A 22,290-nucleotide genomic window follows, 5' to 3' on the forward strand; every position below is an offset into this window, starting at 1 on the left:
AGTGGATTGGTCTTTAGGAGAACCTCTCTCGATTATCCTCCTAACTAGGTTTAGTCAATGATTAAACTAGCCTCTCTCGATTACTAAAAAGAATTAAAGAACTCAACTAAGAATATAATGCAAAAATATCACAAGTTATGCCTCTCTCTATTACATGAACTAGTGAGTATAGGTGCAACAATTAAATCATCCAAAAACGCTTCAATACATAAAATTAGAGTTACAATCCATAATCAATCATCAATACACCAAATCCATCAAACCCTAAAGAGAACTACTTCATAGATATGGAGCAATAAATCATAAAATTGTAGTTTGTTCCACATATATCACATGCCTCTCTCCATGTATTCGCGGTACCCCCAGGTGAACTCCATGAAAAACCGGGGTGTCTCTGACCCATTGCATTAAAATTGAAGTTTCCCACAGCATTCACTTTCTCAGTTGAGGCTTGACACTCATGAGTAAGGTATCCTCTTCCACATATATCACAAGCTGTGTGAGGCTCACTCTATATTGTAGCCAAGGTCAGCTTCCTTATTTCTTTAGCCATAACATCAAGATATACCTGCACAGATGTATTAGCATCAACTTGGTGAACACCAGTTGATCTTATTCTTTCAGAACTCTCATAGGGCCACTGATTAGCATCTTCAGATAACTCATCAAGAATTGTAACTATCTCCTCTGGAGTCTTCTTCATCAAAGGGCCTCCAGCTGCATTGCTCAATGTTCTACGCAAGGCTAGTCTCAAACCATTCCAAAAGTCCTGGAATTGCATCCAAAGTTCAATTCCTCTATGTTGACACTTTCAAAAAATCTCCTTAAACCTCTCCAATGCTTCAAAAACAGTTTTAGTATCTTTCTGGCAGAAGTTATTGATTTCTCTTCTAAACTTGCCCGATTTTGCTGAGGAGAAATATTTATTAAGAAATTTTCTGGTTATCTCCTCCCATATTCTAATGGAACATGCGGGTAAGCTTTGAAGCCACTGTTTTGCATCGTCTTTGAGTATGAAGGGGAATGCCCTCAAGTACACTGCATTCCGTGACACACCATTGTATTGAAAGGTGTTTATAATCTCCTCGAAGTCTATTAGATGTATGTTTGGATCTTCGTTTGGCCTCCCTCTAAAGACACAACAATTCTGAAGGGTTTGAAGCAACCTTTGCTTCAAATAAAAATTGTTAGCTACAATTGGAGGTGGTCTCACACTTGATAATCCTTGATTGTAGACCGGTCTAGCATAGTCACCAAGTGGTCTCCCAGGCATGGGAGCTATATTTACGAAGATTTTTAGCAATTCTAGGACTCCTCTCTTCTTCGTAGATAATCTGTGCATCTCTAATAGTTGCTTCTTTAGCATCTCGTGCATCTTGTTCTCATCGTTGGACTGCTTCTCTCGTAACCAAATCTACATTACCATCACCGTTTCCAGCCATATCTTCTTTGGTTAAGGATTGCCCAACCTTTTCTAACGTCTCGGTGAGTTTTCTTTCTTTCCTCAAATGTCGCAGTTGTTTTTCTATCTCAGGCCCGCATGGTAGCACTTCTTTCATAGATGACCGAGTCATGCACCAATCTACACCTGTAACGTGCGCACTTTCAACGAACACCAAACATAAAACGGGCAAAATAAATAAAAATAAAAATAAAAATTCCTAAATTAGCACTATAAACCTTTTCAAACACTATTGATTGCCAATCCCCATCAACGACGCCAAAATTTGATGAGCTCAAAACATACACTTAAATTATGCTCGCTAGTCAAAGATAGTATAGTATAATATCGTATCCACTAGGATTGGAGTTAAATAATATTTTTGTAGTTTCTAGCTTGATTGCTATCCAGGAGAATCAACAATTGAGATTTATATGATTAATAACTAAAATTAACTAAGAGTCTAAAGCTATTGACTAATGACAATCGCAACAAGGAACAAGCAAAAAAGGTTATCAATGGGAAAAGATAGGGTTTTGATGGGATACGTGCAAGATAATTGTTGGGATCTAACTCTAGATAATTCACTTCTAATGGTTAAGTGAGTCTCTCGAATTCAGTCAATTATTAGTTCAAACGTTCAGCAAAACCTCCTCTCTCGATTAAGTCTTAACCTCACAAGATGAACCAATTTAAGCAGGTGAAGATATGCAAGAATGCGTAGTGGATTGGTCTTTAGGAGAACCTCTCTCGATTATCCTCCTAACTAGGTTTAGTCAATGATTAAACTAGCCTCTCTCGATTACTAAAAAGAATTAAAGAACTCAACTAAGAATATAATGCAAAAATATCACAAGTTATGCCTCTCTCTATTACATGAACTAGTGAGTATAGGTGCAACAATTAAATCATCCAAAAACGCTTCAATACATAAAATTAGAGTTACAATCCATAATCAATCATCAATACACCAAATCCATCAAACCCTAAAGAGAACTACTTCATAGATATGGAGCAATAAATCATAAAATTGTAGTTTGTTCCACATATATCACATGCCTCTCTCCATGTATTCGCGGTACCCCCAGGTGAACTCCATGAAAAACCGGGGTGTCTCTGACCCATTGCATTAAAATTGTAGTTTCCCACAACATTCACTTTCTCAATTGAGGCTTGACACTCATGAGTAAGGTATCCTCTTCCACATATATCACAAGCTGTGTGAGGCTCACTCTGTATTGTAGCCAAGGTCAGCTTCCTTATTTCTTTAGCCATAGCATGAAGATGTACCTGCACAGATGTATTAGCATCAACTTGGTGAATACTAGTTGATCTTATTCTTTCAGCACTCTCATAGGGCCACTGATTAACACCTTCAGATAACTCATCAAGAATTGTAACTATCTCCTCTGGAGTTTTCTTCATCAAAGGGCCTCCAGCTGCATTGCTCAATGTTCTATGCAAGGCTAGTGTCAAACCATCCCAAAAGTCCTGGAGTTGCATCCAGAGTTCAATTCCGCTATGTTGACACTTTCGAACAATCTCCTTAAACCTCTCCCATGCTTCAAAAACAGTTTCAGTATCTTTCTGGCAGAAGTTATGGATTTTTCTTATAAACTTGCATGTTTTTGCTGAGGAGAAATATTTATCAAGAAATTTTCTGGTCATCTCCTCCCATATTCTATTCGAACCTGCGGGTAAGCTTTGAAGCCACTATTTTGCATCGTCTTTGAGTATGAAGGGGAATGCCCTCAAGTACACTGCATTCTGTGACACACCATTGTATTGAAAGGTGTTTATAATCTCCTCGAAGTCCATTCGATGTGTGTTTGGATCTTCGTTTGGCTTCCCTCTAAAGACACAACAATTCTGAAGGGTTTGAAGCAACCCTTGCTTCAAATCAAAATTGTTAGCTGCAATTGGAGGTTGTCTCACACTTGATAATCCTTGATTGTAGACTGGTCTAGCATAGTCACCAAGTGGTCTCCCAGGTATGGGAGCTATATTTACGAACTGGTCTTCACCCAAGGGTTGATTTTGAGCAATTTTATGACTCCTCTCTTCTTCGTAGATAATATGTGCATCTCTAATAGTTTCTTCTTTAGCATCTCGTGCATCTTGTTCTCATCATTGGGCTGCTTCTATCGTAGCCAAATCTACATTATCATCACTATTTCCAGCCATATCTTCTTTGGTTAAGGATTGCCCAACCTTTTCTAATGTCTCGGTGAGTTTTCTTTCCTTTCTTAGTTGTCGCAGTTGTTTTTCTATCTCAGGCTCGTATGGTAGCACTTCTTTCGCAGACGCTCGAGTCATGCACCAACCTACACCTGTAACATGCGCACAGTCAACGAACACCAAACATAAAAAGGGAAAAATAAATTAAAATTAAAATAAAAATTCCTGAATTAGCACTACAAACTATTTCAAACACTATTGATTGCCAATCCCCGGCAACGACACCAAAATTTGACGAGCTCGAAACACACACTTAAATTATGCTCGCTAGTCAAAGATAGTATAGTATAATATCGTATCCACAAGGATTGTAGTTAAACATTTGTTTCGTAGTTTCTAGCTTGATTGCTATCCAGGAGAATCAAAAATTGAGATTTATATGATTAATAACTAAAATTAACTAAGACTCTAAAGCTATTGACTAATTACAATCACAACAAGGAACAAGCAAAGAAGGTTATCAATAGGAGAAGATAGGGTTTTGATGGGATACGTGCAAGATAGTTGTTGGGATCTAACTCTAGATAATTCACATTTAATGTTTAAGTGAGTGTCTCGAATTAACTCAATTATTAGTTCAAATGTTCAGTAAAAACTCCTCTCTCGATTAAGTCTTAACCTCACAAGATGAACCAATTTAAGCACGTGAAGATATGCAAAATGCGTAGTGGATTGGTCTTTAGGAGAACCTTTCTCGATTATCCTCCTAACTAGGTTTAGTCAATGATTCAACTAGCCTCTCTTGATTACTACGAAGAATAAAATAACTCAATCAATAATATAATACAAAAATATCACAAGTTATGCCTCTCTCGATTACTTGAAATAGTGAGTATAGATGCAACAATTAAATCATCCAAAAATGCTTCAATACATAAAACTAGAGTTATAATCCACAAACAATCATCAATACACCAAATCCATCAAACCCTAAAGAAAACTACTCCATAGATATGGAGCAATAAATCATAAATAAAATTTAAGTATAGAAAAACATAAATTCAATCCAAACTCGGGTCTTGAGTGAGGAAGGAATGATGTAATCCCTGTGCTCGTATTCATCCAACTCCTCCTTAGCCTCCTTAGGTCGAATATGTGTCAAAAGTCCAAAAAATAATATTTTTTCATGTATTTATACCAAGTAGGGTCGGGCCTAGATGAAATCTCCCTTTCCTAGCCGAAATAGGAAAACTTGCAAACTTAATGCTTTTCATGCGTCGCACTATGCTACGCCCAGTGCATCGCATTAGTGCAATTTTCTCGGTCGTAAACTCTCTGAACTTAGCTTGTCTGATAGAATTTTGTACTGATGCTATGCACTATGCCACACACTATGCCTAGCATTAGTGTATTTTTCTGTCAGACCCAAAAATTATAAGTCTCTGAACTTCTCAGATTTCTGACACACATTTGCACTGATGCGTCGCACAGTGCTACGCATGGTGTGTCGCATTAGTGCATTTCCTCAGAGTATTGCTTCTTCCTTGATTTTTGACATCCAGAAGTGATCCTCGACCCCCGAACACGATCCCGTTTTAATGACTTGGGCTTTTACTCATACTTTAAAGCTCCAATTATTTGATTTAGCTCCCCAATTAAAACTACCAATAAGTGCAATAAGTGCAAAATACTACCAATTAAAACTCAACACAAGTAAAGTACAGTGAATTAGAGTGCAATAAGTGACTAAAATACGAGATTATAGCCTACCATCATAGTGCAATAGAGCTGGAATTGGGTCTGAGTTCATCAAGAACTTTGAGGCCCAAACAGATGTACATGTGGAAAATAAGAAGGTGATTAAATATATATCCAATACATTTAACACACTCCAACTACATAACATTTTTGATGTACATGACAAATACATAAACAATTAATTAATGCTAGAACAATATTAATATGGTAGAGGAAATTATATATTAATGCGGTGTCTTTACTTAGCAAATAATTCACATTGGAAACCTTTCGTTGTCATTAAATACTAAACCCTTAAAGAACTGGATGTGTCAATAAATTAAGAGCTAAGGAGGGAACCCCACTCAAGGTCGATGCTCCCTTTGGATCCCCCGATACTTTAAAGTTCCCAAGGGACTCAAGGCCCAGGGCAATACCTGTGCCCGGGAGGGTAGCCCAACCTAAAGTCGAACTCCACTCCCAAATACCCTTAGTCACTAACAACATGTTTTCCTTATTGGTTTAAGTGCCAATGAGACCCTTCCAATGCACACTAAATACTAAAGTATTACCTACCACAACATATATATTTTCCCCTTAATAAGAATAACACAGGAAAAACACAGATTATTATTATACTAACTGAAGGACTTCATACCAAGGAAACCTAAAGGGAGAGGAACCAAGAACAGAATATACATAGATACAAGGAGGTTTCATAGTCACACCATTGCACGAATGAATCACTAAGGCATAGCATAAACAGATATAAGTAATATTATTTGGTACCTTAAAGACATCAAAACAGATTCAAACCAACAACCCTAGTCAACAATTGTTTCAGAGATATAATCAAGGTCATGGGACTGAATTCTTATCATGGTTATATACTCACAGATTTAAACATAGTATCCCTAAGGTATCAATAGGATCGGCCAATTATCATGCTCAAACAATATCAACAAATGGACTTTAATAAGGTTTGAGAGCCAAATCCAGTTTTAGATCAACAGTAGGAAGAAGGACTAAGCATGGTTCAAAACAAAGTATGGTGTTGCAGAATTAAGCAAAGGGTAGAAACATTCAGTCAACTGCTTGTGGGCAGAATAAATGAGGTAGTGACCTCAAACAGGTATAGGAACTTTAGATATTACAGAATCAAACTGATTAAGCAAGTGGAGAAGGAGATGAAAACATTGTATCAAACAAGTTCAAACTCAACATGAATCTGGCTCAACATATAGGTATGAAGTAACCATGCTTAAATTCTATCATTTGGTTTTTATAGTATCCTTTCTTCATGAGAGATAAGCTAACTATAGATGCATGCAGTCTTTACAGAAATTCAGCAGGGGTTCAAAGAGATTAAGGACAGGGATGTATTGCACATATGTGTGAATATCTCAACAGACTATTGAACAAGCAAACTTAGTTGTGCAGCAGTTATTAGTTGACCTTATCCAAACAAAATCATGACTTACACTAAGAATAGTTTAACCTTACAGAATATATATACAGCAAAGATACATGAGAAGAAAACAACTTGGTGCAAATAAGATGGCTCCTTATGGATACAACAGTTAAGCAGGGTCATAAGAAAAGTTATAGTGATAACTTAGATATCACTCTCAGAATTAACAGGTGCAGATACAAAGAAGAAAACATCTGAACACTCAAATTCCTTTTAACTTAGTTAAGTGACATGGACATGTGGAATATCAGTTAAGATTACCAGATAATGAACCTGATCATGAACATATAGAATGTAGGAAGTAACATGTAGAGGTGGATAGTATCATTGGTGAAAGGAAAACATGAACATGATTATTTTATCAATGATATTAATCAAACGGAATAAGGACAGGCAGTTTAACAAACACAGGTATACAAGTAAGTATTTAGACATTATAAGAATCTAGGCATGGAGACTGTAAGAAAGCTCAGAACACAGATTAATAATTATTATTCAACCAATCTATTATCACTTAAGGAATCATAACAGAACAAGCTAATCATAAAAGATTACTATACTAACAAAACATAACTATCAAACATGTCCAACACATACAACATAATTATAATCTAAAGAACTTTAGAATTGACACATCTAAATCATTTAGAGAGATGAACAAAAGAAAAGGGAAAGAAAGGTGCTAACCTTCTCAAGGGCAGTAGACCAAACAAATTCCCTTTGTTGTGCAAAGATCCAAAACCTTCAAACTCGAACCAGCAAAAGAAACTCGAAAAAAGAGAGAAAACAGTAAGAGGCCTAATATCAGGAACCCTAATTTTTAGTGTTTGTGATTGTTCAGTGTTTAGATTGCTCTGGTTTGTTGGTGTTAGATTGTGTGTCGGTAAGAACATGAAAAACCCCTTTTTGTAGTGGCATTCAATGCTCTAGGGCTTTACAAATTCAAAATCAGTTGTGGAGAGTGACACATAGTAGATGATGATAGCCAATCGAGTGAAAATCAGAAGACCGGGGGGGGGGAATCCAGTAATGATTTTACCTGTGTACTAGAGTGGAGTGATTCATTGAATGTTGAAGCGCAAGAAACCATCGGTTAGAACCCTAATACCCAGAGGTCATTGCATTTGACCTATGGGTGTTGAATATTGATGATGAAGCCAGCTAACACTTCCTGCTCGCTTTGATTTGAAAGAACGAAGGAGGAAACAAGCGAGTTTGAAGTTTCACCTTTGGGGTCTGATTTCTTCGACTAGGTTTTGAAATTGAAAGGCAAAAATAGTAAGAACAATGGGACTGGGAGTGCAGGAACAAAAGGAATACCCATGCATGCCATGGATTTGAAAGATCAGTAATGATTTGAAGTTTCATCTCTGAGGTTGGGGTTTCAGAATTTAGGCGGTTTGAATTTGTGATTGGAAAGGGAATGTTAAGCAAGAATCATGGATAAGGAAGACAGGATGGATGATTTCTTGATGGGTTCATGACTTTGCACGAATTTGTGCAAGGCTCAGATGATTGACGGGTCTGTATGCTCGAGTGAGAAGAGAGAAGAAGAGGAAAAGGGGAGGTGAGGCGGCTGAGTATTGTAAAAATGAATTAGGGGTTGGGGGAATATGGGTCCGTCTTTAGGTTAATATTGAGAGATAGAATGGGCCATTGGATCTGGTGATCAACGGTCCTAGAATTTCGGGCATTTAGGATTTTTTATAAAGAATTTTAAGGGCCATTGGATTAAGAGATTTGAACGGTGGAGATGGGGTCTTTGGGCGGCTGTTTTAAATATCAAAGAAAAACCAGAGACTAAATGGGAGCTGTTGATCAGACGGCTCAACAATTCAGATGTGTGTGTGTTTGTTTTGTGAGTGGTAATGGTGACATGGCAAACGCTGATTGGTGTGAATAAAGTTGCTTGGATTGCCAAGTTGGAAGAGAGGGGTGGACTTGGGGTGGGTATTTCCGGATTGGGCTGTACATTTGGGCTAAAGTAATTTAATAAATAACCATTTTGTACTTGGTTAACGAATTGCAATTGTAGCCTTTTAGTTTTAAACCCCTTTTAAAAATCAATTTAAATAAGCTTAACAATTTCAATAAAATTTGATGAAATTATAATTATTATATGTTACTAATTATTTTAATTATCTATAAATAACACATATTTCAAACTGTAGCACTAATTTCAAAATATTAATAAAGTAGCCTAATTTTGGAAATTAAGGAGTAATTTTGTCAAATTATGAAACCTATGCAATGCACATACAAAAGTTATTTTATAATAGTAAATATATTTTTAATTACACAACATTAGTACTATGTAATTAATTTTGAAAATAATACTTAATTAATTTATAAAAAAAAAGATATTCATTAATAGAAAAATACTTTTAAAGCATTTATTTTAAATAGTTAAGCGTGAATAAATTAATTTTAAAAGGGAGGGTCAAAATTGGCCGTCAACACTCCCTTCCCAGATTCCCTCGGTTTATATCCTCAGGAGTGTAACACCCCCCTGACCTAGTCATACCGTGAGCCACTACGAAATCCGTCATCTTGGCTTTCTCTTTCTGTTGATATGCCCACGGGACTGTTTTGTATTCCCAATCCCTTTCATCCCTGGTAGCAGCGGTGGACGGTTGCTGGCAAGTCTGAACCATCACCATAGGTTTCAATTGTACTATGATCACCATAGTCCTTTGAGGTGGGACCCTTGTAACCTCAGCGTTTCCTATCGTGACAGTGGTTCCCTTCAAGTCATATTCTTCATCTAGGGTGATCATATTAGCCCTTTGATTTTGATGATTTGGCAGTGGATTGCGGTTCACATTGGGCAAAACTGGGGTGTACTGAATGGCTCCACTTTTGATCAATGAATCAATTTTATTTTTCAATCTAAAACAATCTTCAGTATCGTGCCCCGGTACGTTTGAGTGGTACACACACTGTTTGGTTGCCTCAATATTTTGAGGGATACTCATGAACCCTTCCTTCTATCGAATGTGTCAAACCTGCTCTCCTCAGTCTTTCAAACAGTTGGGCCAGAGGTTCAACAATCGGGGTGCAGTTTCTGGGACTTCTCTCTTCAAAACTTGGGCAAGGTCGGGGTTCATAGGTGGGTCGGTTTTGATGAGTGGTAGTTTGAATTGGAGCGTATGGTCGTGATGGGTTTGGATTGTTATGGGCTTCAGGCGGGTTATATTGTGGTTGGGGATAGTAATATGGTTATGTGTTGTAGACTGGAGTATAAGCAGGTGGTTGTGGGGAATGGTTGTTTAGAGAATAAGAGGTGTTTCCATGATATGGGTTGGACTGGTAATATGGGACGACTACTGATACCTCTTTTTTTTCTTCTTTTCGCTACTTTTTGATCCTTATTGGATAGCTTTGCTAGCTGCTTACAATGCGGCCATGGATTTACCTTGCCGAAATTTATACCTTCTTCTAGGAAATCTCCCATTTTGACCAGTTCAGGGAATTTCTGTCCCATTATGCCCATCATTATCTCAAAGTAAATCCCTTCCCGAGCTCTGATGAAATACTTAGTCAATTCACTGTTGTCCAATAGAGGTTGTGCCCTGGTGGCCTATGATCTCCATCTACGTGCATATTCTTGGAATGATTCAGACGACTTCTTCTGCAGGTTTACCAGTGCGAACCTATTAGGGTTAATTTATGTGTTGAATCGGAAGCAATTTATGAAATCCTCCGCCATATCCTTCCATGTCCTCCGGTTTTGTGGATCTTGTAGAGTATACCAAGTAAGTGCTTCCCCTATCAGGCTCCTTATGAACAACTTCATTCTCAACTTCTTGTTTCTTCCTACTCCAACTAGCTTGTCACAGTAGGCTCGCACGTGTGCATGGGGATCACCTTTCCCATCAAAGATATCAAACTTCAGAGGCATGTACCCTACCGGCATATCCACATCGGGATGGATACACAGATCCTCATAGTCTAGACTTTCGCTCCCCCGAGCGACCTGAAGGTTCTTTATTTGCTTTCTCAATGATCGTAATTGCTCAGACACTAATTCCTCCTTATTATACCTAGCTTCCCTCTCCATCTCGGCATATTAGTCAACTTCATAAGCTATCCTGACTGTGACAAGCACTGTGAAGGTGGGTTCTGAAATAGCATATACGAGAGGAACATATCGCTCATATGCAATGGTATATGCCACAAGTATGTGCTGGTTTGGGTTAGTAGTAAAGGTGACTCCGTCACGAGGAGGGGTGTGAACTGTGTTGGTGGTAACTGGTGGATTTTGTAGCGTTTGAACGTAATTTGGTCCGTAAGGGGTGTGTATGAGAGGATTTGGTGGGTTTGCACGGGTTACTGGAGGTATAATCTGAGTGGAAAGAACCGAAGTCAGGGTATGGTTGGTCTGGCGTGTAGTAGAAGGAAAGTGGATGGGGATTGAATCTAGAGAAGAAAAACGGGGTGGTTGTGGGAGCGTCGTCATGGCCAGATGTGCCAATTCCCGAATATATTGTACTTCCTCCCTCAAAGATTCCATCTCCTGGGCCATCCTAGCCACATGTTCGTCATTCCTCGTATCATCCTTCTTTCCCGATCGTCCCGGGCTATCGGCTATTACCAGAGCATGTTCGGTCGGGTTATCTATCGCAGACATCTTCCCTTTCGATCTTAGGTTGTACGGTGGTTCCGCCAGTTTTAGGTGAACATAAATCAACTTTTCTTTGGGGAAGAATAATAAAGTAAGAAAAGAAAATAAGGAAAATAAAAAGAACAGAAGTTAGTATCGTCATTTGCACAAGTAATAGGCACACAAAGAAGTTAGTTCACGTATTCAGGTAAGTGCGTTCTCCTAGAAATTTGTGGGACCTCTCTTTGCCGGAGGTAGACCTATGTCGTGAATATTTGACACATTCAGATCCGAAGCAAATTTTGTTTTCATTGATAGTGTTTGGATTATAATAAGCGAGAACAAAGGTTACATCATTGTTTCCAACATTTACAAAATTACGTGGGATCAAACAACTTGCCTTTAGAGAAATGAGAAAGTTTGGGATAAAGATACAAAGTGGAAACAGAGGAGAAATCAACCAAATTCTAGTAACCATCCCCGAAATCATTCCCTATTTCATCCTTTTCTTCTGGTTCTTCCTCCGGATCTTCTTCAAATTCATCTCCATCATCACTAAATTTAGATTCTTCCTCTGGATCTTCCTGTAGTTCTATCTCGGACTCTATCACGATACACTCCACTACTCGGTCATCATCTTCAGCGGGTGGTAGCATGTGATCAATTGATCTCGGGACCACTTGGAGGTGCATGGAGGTAGTCATAAGGTAGTGTGGCAAGATCTCATGATATATTTGCAAAGCCGCCATTGCGTCTTCCAGCCATGCTATTCCCTCCCTGTTGGTCGGGCTAGCTTGTCTTCTTCGTTGATCCAGACATAATATTCCGGAGTTCACCACAAGTTTTTACCCATTGACATTGTGACCAGATCATTCCACTCTTCCTAAAGCCTTCTTTCCTTTGTATTGGGATCTGCCCATTGTACTCGTCCTCATACAATGCTGTCCTCGTCCAGACCCGAACTGTCTGAGAACTCGTAGTGGCGAGTATGGCTGGATTCCCTCAAGTCCTATAAGCTCAATGAAGTATTTCTGAGGAGTCCTTAGCATTGATCTTCCACCTAGCCATGATAGCTTCCAATTGATCCATTCTCCACTTAGGTTAGTCAGCATCTCTCTCCACTTTTCCTGTCCGTGTGGGGAGACTCAATGTCTCATCCTCTCGTTGTGGCTTCTAATCATGTTGCTGTCACCCACAGAGTAGTCAACTGTGGCCTCTCGCAGAAAGAAATGCTTTGTGGTCCAGATTTGAAGCAACAAGTTACAGCCCTTTAAGAAATTATATCCTCTGGAACATGCGGACAAAGCCCTGAGAATCTCGGGTAACACCATGGGTACCAGAGTGGCTTGGAGGTTGCCTCGGAATGTTGCCAGAACCACGGGTAACAAGTTGAAATTGATCCATCCTCTTCTTTATGGGAAAACTAGTAGTCCCAGCAGTGCCAATGAGAAGGTTATGGGTCGAAGACTCTCCCACGTTGCCTGATCACACTGAAATTATCCCAAGTATCATTCATTGCTTTCACGATGTCCGAACTTGTCGAATAGTTGGTCCAGGCTTACCTATCCATCCTCGAAGATTCTCAAACCCCGACTGTTTGTCAGACCCAAAGCATCAAGAAACCTGTAACCGGGCATGATGACTAGTAGTATCGGTTTCCTCCCAATAAATGGAAGCTCCATGAAACTAGTAACTTCTTCCAACGTCGTCACTAACTCAGAATCAGAAAACTTGACCACCACCTTGGTCGGGTCCCGGAACTCCATCAGCATGAGAGAAAGCACCTTCTTAGCTCAGATGTTTAGCAAGGCCGTCAGTGCTCCTATATGTGTCCTGATTTAGTCTCCATGTTCTCGGCCGATATTCTTCGACCATTGCTTTAGCTTGAGTGGTGCTTGTCATGCCCCGACCTAGGAGAGCGCAACCGGCGCTCAACCGAGATAACCCGGCTGAGCAAGCCTGTACAATACCTTCTACCCAACTCACCCATGAGTAAATAGAAGCTACATTTATATCATTAATTAAACAGTAAGAAGTCATGTGAATAACACCAGTTAATTTCCATTAGTTACAAGATTAACAAGTCTCCAAAATAGTACCTTGTACAATCATAGTTAAAGTGGAACAGATGATACGATTACAACATTTTTAGTTTAACCTACCCAAAAACAGATACAACCCACACTATGTCTACAGAGCCTCTAACATGAACAAAAGTGTACTATGACAGGCCGGCAACAAGGCCACGACTATACCTCAAAATGCTATGTACAAATGATATGATGTACAGGACCCCGCAATGAAGTGGGGCTCACCAAGTCAACTGAGAAGAGGGTGTGCTGTTTTCACTAATCAACACCACCTGCTATGGAACCACCTGCATCCATTAAAGATGCAGCACCCCCGGCAAAAGAGACGTTAGTACATATGGAATAGTACTAGCATGTAAAACTAAAATCCCTCTCAATAGAACGAGTAACAGTAGACGAAGAATAAAACATAAAATCAACAATAGACTCACGCAGTATCAAGGTGTCAAATTAGGGGAAAGGTAAATTTCAAGTAAGTTTCAGTAATTTAAGTTGGGAGATCTTTAGCACCGATACACCACCGTATTTTAGCACAGAGTCCGATCTCAGCCCGACCAGCTAAGCCGTCTCACCCCGAGACATACCCTTACAATACCCGATCGGCTAAGCCGTCTCACCACAATGCCATGTGGGTTGACATCACATCATATCTCGCTAGTAATAATCTCATCCCATTTAAGGGGAAACATCACAACACACCAATCTCATCCCATAAAAGGGGAAACAATCTCATCACATTAACATGGGGATTTACCCCTCAATCACTCCTACACCGGCACGTATAGTTTTGGGTTTAGGTTGTTCCGACCTACCCTTCTTCGGTGGATAAAAGATACTCCCAAGGTATTTATTATTAAAAAGATTTACCACTTAATTCATATTCTTTTACATGTCATTCATTTTATTTGCACTATTGGCCACAACGCAATATCATTCTTGGCACGTTGGCTGCACGTCATATTCCATGTTCTCTTCTTTCACTTTCAAATATCATCATGGATAATCAATAACAAGGCCTTTCTAATTAAGACTTCAAACAAATATTTGAAATATGCTTTTAAATCATAATGTATTAACACACAGCCCATGCTTAATCACCTTCTCAAGTAATAACTCAACATAACAAGAATATTTGGAATACAATTGAACGCATATATCTTTCGACACAAGGCTTATTCGAAAAAATCAATTTATAATGACAACACGAGACTTACAAGGATATTTTGGGGTTCAATTCTAAGAAAAGAGTTTATCCAACATACCTTGCTACGAGCTTTTTAAATTACTACAATGTTCCAGGAATCTGAGCATTTTATCAAACACTAGGTGTGCATTAAGGTTTTAAGGTCCTCCTATGGTGTATTCTTTTACCCCACTACCCAAAGTTTACCCAAAAGAGCTCAACAATCTTCCAACTACCCTTGATGGTACATGCATGTAAAATAAACAACTCCCACACCCAAGAATTGCTTGGCTTATTGCCTATTTTTAGTTAATATCATGAAATTTAGGGCTATGGAGTAGAACCTTACCTCTAGGATGAAGACCTAGTGAATTCTTCTTGTAAATTCTTCAACTTTGAGCAAGAATTGATGAGTGATGAGCTTAGGAACTTCCCTTCTCACTCTATGGCACTTCCTCTCTCTAGAAAAATATGTTTTGACCTTCTAAAATGACCTTCAAGGCTATTTTATAAGTATGGGGTCGGGTTCAAAAATTAGAAAAAATGAAGCCACGATGCAGATCTGCGGTCGCATATGCAACTGCATAATGCTTCTGCGGTCCGCACAATGGCCCCCAGAACTGGGCACCCCTGCCTCACTCTACGAACGATCTGCGGTCGTATAATGCGCCGCAGAACGTTCCTCCAGAATTATTTTATGCTGGATCTGCGAGGGGTTATGCGGCCCGCAAAGTGATTATGCAGCCGTATAATGGACCGCATAAAGGTCCAAAAATTTGTCCAAATTTGCCCAGATTTCTGCCAAGAAATGCCCTGTATTTCAAAAAAATTTCTTCAAGCCTATTTTGGCACCACTAAACCTCGGGGTTTTAGGTAACATTTTACGGGGCCTTACAGTGCTCCCATCACCATATTGATCTCGGGGATATTTTGGTTGATTTCCATTTCTGAAGTAGGTAGAGAGAAAAGGGTTTGATAAGTGTTTGCTTCGGATCTCAAGTGTCTTGTCAGGGTTTGTTAGTCTTTCCACAGAAGATATGTTGTTGGGTGCATGACCCATTGACATTAGGGTGGCTTTCTTAATCGTGTGTCTATGCCAAGGACCGACGCACCTAAGGTTTATGCAATATGACCTATGTTTTGCTAGAATACAGTGTTTCCTACTTTGAATTGGACTGAGGTCTGCGAGAAGTTATGTCAGTTGACCTGAAAAAGCCATTCTTTGAAAATAAAGAATTTTGAAAGAAGGTTCGGAGAGGTGTAAAAGACAATCCTCGCATTCCATTGTGTGTGATAGTGTATGGACAAGACTCGATAGTAAAAATATGATGACAGTATATATAAAGCGCTAACAAATAGTGATGTAATAATAACAGTTTAGATAAAAAGATGGGCATAATAATGAGCAAGTAAGGCAGGTAAGCATATAATTGCAAATTAAACACAGTTAAAGTAGTGTACAAATAATCCTAAGTTCCAGGTCTAGTATAAGTCTGCTAAGGTCAAAACCTAAGTGTGACATCCCCAACAGAGTCGCCATGTTATTGCACCCTATTTTACACGAGTCAAAATAAGATCCAACTTGTGGTTTCTCTGTTATTGTTAAAAGAAAGTCGCTGCCTAATATTTAAAGGTATACTAGGGTACCTATTTGATTACTAAGGTCATTTTCTTTATTAGTTTGCTAACCGGTAAGATTGTGGGTAAGGGTTCTTGTTCTTCTAAGGGGAAGGTGTTAGGCAGCCCTTGAAATCTACCTGAGGTAGCTCCATAACACTTAGACTAGGTTTAAAGGATTAGTTGTTTGCATTCTGCTTAGTTAGTGTTTAAAGAGGTATGACTTACTATATATTTAAATGAGAACATGATATTTACAAAGGAGATGTATGGTTTTTAAAAGGGTATGAGTTTGTAAAGGAGTCTTGGAAAATAATGTTTATATGTATATATAATTGAAAGCATTTTTTAAAAATATGTACATGATGATTTATATTTATGAAACATGTAAAAGGGGATAAGTTAGAAAACACTTTGTATTTAAAGAATGTCGCTATTCATGTAACTCTAATTAGATAAGGATGTTGTAAGAAAGTGAGCCTAGGATGTACCTTGGTTTTCAAAACCTTAATTTTTAGACTTGAGGAAATCATTTTAAAAAATCTTTTACTGGGCGGCAACACTTTGTTTTAGAAGGCCGACTTCGTATCCCATTTTTGGTTCTTTTTGAAAAGAGGGACTGTCGTTCTTGCTAAGATATTATTTGCTTCAAAATCCTTAAGAAATGCTAGTAAAGCATAAGAGATTAATAGCATGAGCAGTATATGATTAACGAGTGAAAACCAATTACTCTTAAGCCTAGTGTTTCTTTTAACCCTATGTCCTTTAAGGATTGTCTAAGTTGTTTATGTAATTCAAAGGGTAAAGTAAAACATTTAATCAGATATGATGAGTACAATCTCATATATATATGTGAGAGAATATAAATAACAGGATGTAATAAAGTAGTAAAGGGTAAGGAGTGACTCTGGTTTGGGCTTGAAAGAGATAGGCCCAACAAAGAGCAGGAACATACATCAGTGGGCTTCAGACTTCGAGATGTACTGGTACGAGATTTGGGCCTGAGTTTCTTCTGAGAACTCAGCAGGCCCAATGGTTGTACATGTTCAGAAGAAAGAGAGAACGCCATTAGATATAATACTCTATACATACAATCATACATGAAATATATAAGTAAATGACTTGAATAAATAACAACCAATAATAATTAGAACTTATGAAAGGTTATACTAATGTGGGGTCACATATGTTAAAGTGATTCACATTGAAAACCTTTCGTTTTCATTAAACACTAAACCTATAAGAAGTAATTAATGTAAATAGATTAGAGGCTAAGGATAGAGTTCCACTCAAGGTCAAGGATCTCTTTGGATCCTTGACACTTCAAAGTTCCCAAGGATCTCAAGGCCCAAGGCAATGCTTGTGTTAGGGAGAGTAGCCAAACCAAGAGTTAAACTCTACTCCCAAATACCCCTAACCACTCACACTCACTCTTCCCCATAGGTTTAAGTGCCAATGAGGCACTTTCAATGTAAATCTCAAATACCACAGTAATACCATACCACAAAAGTATATACCTTTCTTAGGATGGCTAAAGCATAACATTATAAGACTACAAGACCATATTTCAAAGCTAAATGGATGATTAACATGCTAAGCAGGTTCAAAAGAAATCAGCTCCAAACATAGAGGCAGAGACATTATCATGTCATTGTTAAAGAATCAGACACTTGAAATCATATCTCTTAAGGATAGAAAGAATACATAGTTGAAGTCTGCAACATTTATGAACACTAATGTATCTGCCTTAACAACCTTTAATTAGACTAATCACAGATTGGTTTTAACTTAGGTCTTGTTTTCTAATACACACAAGTTAACAGTCCTAGACAATGTTAACAGAGATGTGGACTAACAGTTTCAACTAAATATCTGAGGGGATTAGGAGGGGGTAGGTTAACAATCACAATTAAGACTCCTGAAGAGTGTTAACAACATTACATGATAATTACTACAATTGATGCTTTCTAAAGAGTGCTAATACAAACACAAGTCAAACAACTTCAATTATAAATACAGATCAGTAACCTCAATTAAGAGATACAGGTTGATGATTTCAATTGGACCCTTCTAATAGTATTAACAGAGATTCAGACAACAATCATAGTTAGGACTTCTACAGATGCTATCAGAGACACTAAAATACAATCAGAGTTTCTAAAAAGATATTAACAAGATTATAGATTCACAAATTCAAATGGAACTCCTAAGAGTACTTAACATAATCTCAAACCATCAATCCTACTTAATTTTAAGAATTAATGACATAATCATTTCTTTCTGAAAGTTTTGACTTCATACTAATCTCATTAAGAACAGAGCATGATGTATATCCAAACAGTAGCAACAAAAGATTCTCTTTAGAGTTCACAAGCTAGGTTTAATCTACTCAATAGAGCTTAATGAGGTTTTGAAATAGTGTGGGCATGTATGAGATCACGAGGGACAAACAGAGACATTGAAGAACGAAAATGAGTACAGGATCACAAACACACAAAAACAAGACTTAGCAGAGGTCATATTATGAAAGTATTACTAACAATGTCACCACATGTGCTTCAAAAAAAGGATAAAGGTATCATCACATTGGGGAAACATGTTAAGCATGTCTGGGATAGGGTTTCAGGTAGAATGAAACTTAGCAACAGTATTCTAACTAAAAACAATGTGTCACCATAACTTTAATATATCTTATCAACACCTCATAGCTTAGATTAAGTATAAAGCAATCTCATAATAATACATAATGTAGCACAAAGATCCATCTAACTTAGGATATGCCTACATAAATAGTCATGAGTTCAATCAAGTAATTGACAGAAACACAGAGATATATTAAAGAGATAAGAACAAGTTCAAAGGTCATAAGTTAATGCATCAGCGCCATGGTAACAATTTGATTCTCAACACCAAATAGATTCATACTCTATTGGATTCTAAGTTATTGAATTAACCAATATAGAATGGTAAAATAATATTTAAGACAGATTAGCATAACTGTCATGACAGTGTTAACAGAACATTAGAGAGATTTGGAACTAGATATTAAGAACATTAAGAAGTCTTTGGTCGTTTGAAAGTTAACAATAGACATAAATCATCCTATGCATGTCAATATCAACATTTAATAACATAAAGAAGTTCATGGTTGCAGATTCTACCTAACAGTCATTAGCAAGCACATAAAATAGCTAAAAGACATGAACACATTGTTAATAAGATCATTCAACAAAAATAGTAAAGCAATTCATATTTAGGAACTTAAACTAGTGAAAGAAGAACAAGGTTGAGGTTTTACTGACCTCCTTTGGGGCAGAAAACCAAACGAGTGTTCAAATTATCCTTTAGGAAGCATAGAGCTCAAGCTCTTAATCACTAGCACACTCAGAATCAGAGAGAAAAAGAAAAGCAGAAATTGACCAAGAACTCAAACTATATCAAAATTTTCCTAAACACTATGTTGCGTATTAACTTCTCATACATTAGGTGTAGTTGGAAGGTGTAAGGCCCCATAAGTTTTACGTAAAACTTGAGGTTCCGTGGTGGCGAGCAGGTTGAAGAGGCCATCTAGGAGGCCGAGGAAGAAACAAAAAGGAAGTATCCTCATTTGTTTGAATAACTATGTAATAGTTTCTATGAAATTACTTCCTATGAACTAAGTACCACTTGTACAGTTTATGCTCAGGATATTTCCTTTCTAGTAATATATTACTTATGAGGCCACAGTTGGTGTTGTTTCATATTATGTTGAATCGGTGGATTATGTACATGCTGTTAGGATTTGTTTCAGGGATTCCCTGATAGGTGGATAGGCCCAGTTATAAGGGAAACTCTGCCGAAACTTTTGGGAATTTGGGGAGTTAGTCGAAAATTGGGACTGCTAGTGTGTGAAGTAATAACTGGGTCATGTTGAGTACTAATAATAGATTTAGACCCTCATTCGAGGAAAATGAACTTAAGTGGGGGATGATGTAAGGCCCCTTAAAATTTCACCTAAAACCCGAGGTTCCGTGGTGGCGAGGTAGGCAAATATGTTTGGTGATGGTACAAACTTTTTGGGTCAAACAGTGCGCTAGGGAGTTAAAGCTAAATGTTGGCAGAAAAAGACATTTTTGCGGCCAACTATGCGGCCGCAGAATCACTCTGCGCGCCGCAGAATGGTCGCAGAGTGAAGCGAGAACTTGAGCAAAATTTGTGGGCCATTGTGCGGTCCATTATGCAGCCGCATAATTGCTTTGCGGGCCGCAGATTGTATCGTAGGAACGACATGAGGAATTCCAGGAGGAGATTCTGCGGTCCTCTTTGCGACCGCAGAATCGATATGCGGGCTGCAGAATGGCCGCATACCCAGACAGGGCTTCCCAGTTCCGGAGGGACATTTCGCGGCCCTTTTTGCGGACCGCAGAAGCATTATGTGGTCGCATATGCGACCGCAGCTTGGGTTCCGGAGCTTCATTTTTCTAGTTTTTTTAACCCGACCCTATTCCATTATATTGACGCTATGGACCATTTCTTAAGTAAAAACCTTGTATTTTGAGAGTGAGAGAGTGCTCTGGAGTGGGAGAGGGTTCCTCAACAATTTGTTCTTCAATTCTTGCTCAAATCTTGGAAGATTAACAAGGGAAACTCACTAGATCTTCATCCTAGAGGTAAGATTATACACCCTAACTCTCAATTTCGAAATTCAACTAAAATTATGTAATTAGTAAGGAAATTCTTGGGTGTGGAGGTTGTTCTTTTTGTATGCATATGTTATCAAGGGGTTTAGGTAGATTGTTGAGCTAAAAATGGTAGATAATAGGTTGTGGGATGATGGAATCCACCATAGGAGAACCTTGAAACCTTAATACACACCTAGTATTTGATAAAATGCTCAAATGAGCTGGAACCATGATCATCCTCCTAAATTTTGGTTTAATTTGTTACATTTCTTAAATAGATCGAAGTTGCTAAGATTTCTGGAACATTTTAGAGTTTAAGGAAGCTCAAGTGAGGTATGTTGTTTAAACTCTTTCCTTAGAATTGAACCCCACAATGTCATTGTAATTCCCAAGTTACTCATTATGAATCGATTATTCCGAATAAACTGTGCGTCAAAAGACTTTTGTGTTCAATATGTATTCCAAATGCTCTTTTTAAGCTGTACTTCTATTTGATAATGTGTTCAAGGTATTGGTTGCTTAGTTAAATGCTATGACTTCAATTTGCGTTTCAAATGATAGCTAATGCCAATTGTGTAAGAAATCTCAATGCACTTAAGACTCTTGTTTGCTCATATGTATGGTTATTGTCTTGAACATAACTGCCTTGTTGTTGAATATCCAGGATGATGGTTGAAAGTGAAAAGGTGAGCACGAAATATAAAAATATGAAATACGGCCAACATGCCACACAAAAAATGGGATATTACAATTGTGACTACTAGTGCCAACGAAATAAATATTTGTGAAAGAGGTATGAAATGGGATGATTGATAGAAAAGGATGATGTCTCGGATGAGGCGGCCTAGCTGATCAGGTCATGATTGGATGCCATACCGCACACATGGTGTTGATTGTGTGTTGGAAATTGAAATTGAAATTGTGATTGTGGTTGATGTCTCGTATGAGACGGCCTAGCCGATCAGGTCGTGATCGGACGCCATGCCGTACTCATGGTGGTGAATATGTCAAAAATTGTAATCAAAACTTTAAACGGTGGCATATCGGTACTAAAGATCTCCCAACTTAAAATATGGAAATCACTTGAAAACTTGTCTTGTTCCTAACTTGATGTTTTGGGTATTGTTTGAGACTCCCATTGATTTTATGATTGTTCATTCTTGTCTTATCATTTGTTCTAGTGAGAGGGAGCTTAGTCATTCATACTAGTACTATTCCACATGTACTAACGTCTCTTTTGCCGGGGGCGCTGCATCTTTAATGGATGCAAGTGGTTCCACAGCGGGCGGCTTTGATCATTGTTAGCGGT

The 22,290-nt window shown here is 38.2% G+C and overlaps 1 non-coding gene and 1 pseudogene across 1 annotated transcript; both read left to right on the forward strand.

The window, feature by feature from the left end:
- The first annotated feature begins 799 nt into the window (after positions 1-799).
- LOC142177828 (small nucleolar RNA R71) lies at positions 800-898 on the forward strand (annotated as a pseudogene).
- A 2,056-nt stretch (positions 899-2,954) lies between these two features.
- LOC142177790 (small nucleolar RNA R71) lies at positions 2,955-3,061 on the forward strand. Its single transcript, XR_012706344.1, has one exon. It is a non-coding gene; the product is annotated as a small nucleolar RNA R71 (small nucleolar RNA).
- The last annotated feature ends 19,229 nt before the right edge of the window (positions 3,062-22,290 follow it).

This window comes from Nicotiana tabacum, chromosome 23, assembly GCF_000715075.1.
Source record: "Nicotiana tabacum cultivar K326 chromosome 23, ASM71507v2, whole genome shotgun sequence".
Classification (NCBI taxonomy): domain Eukaryota; kingdom Viridiplantae; phylum Streptophyta; class Magnoliopsida; order Solanales; family Solanaceae; genus Nicotiana; species Nicotiana tabacum.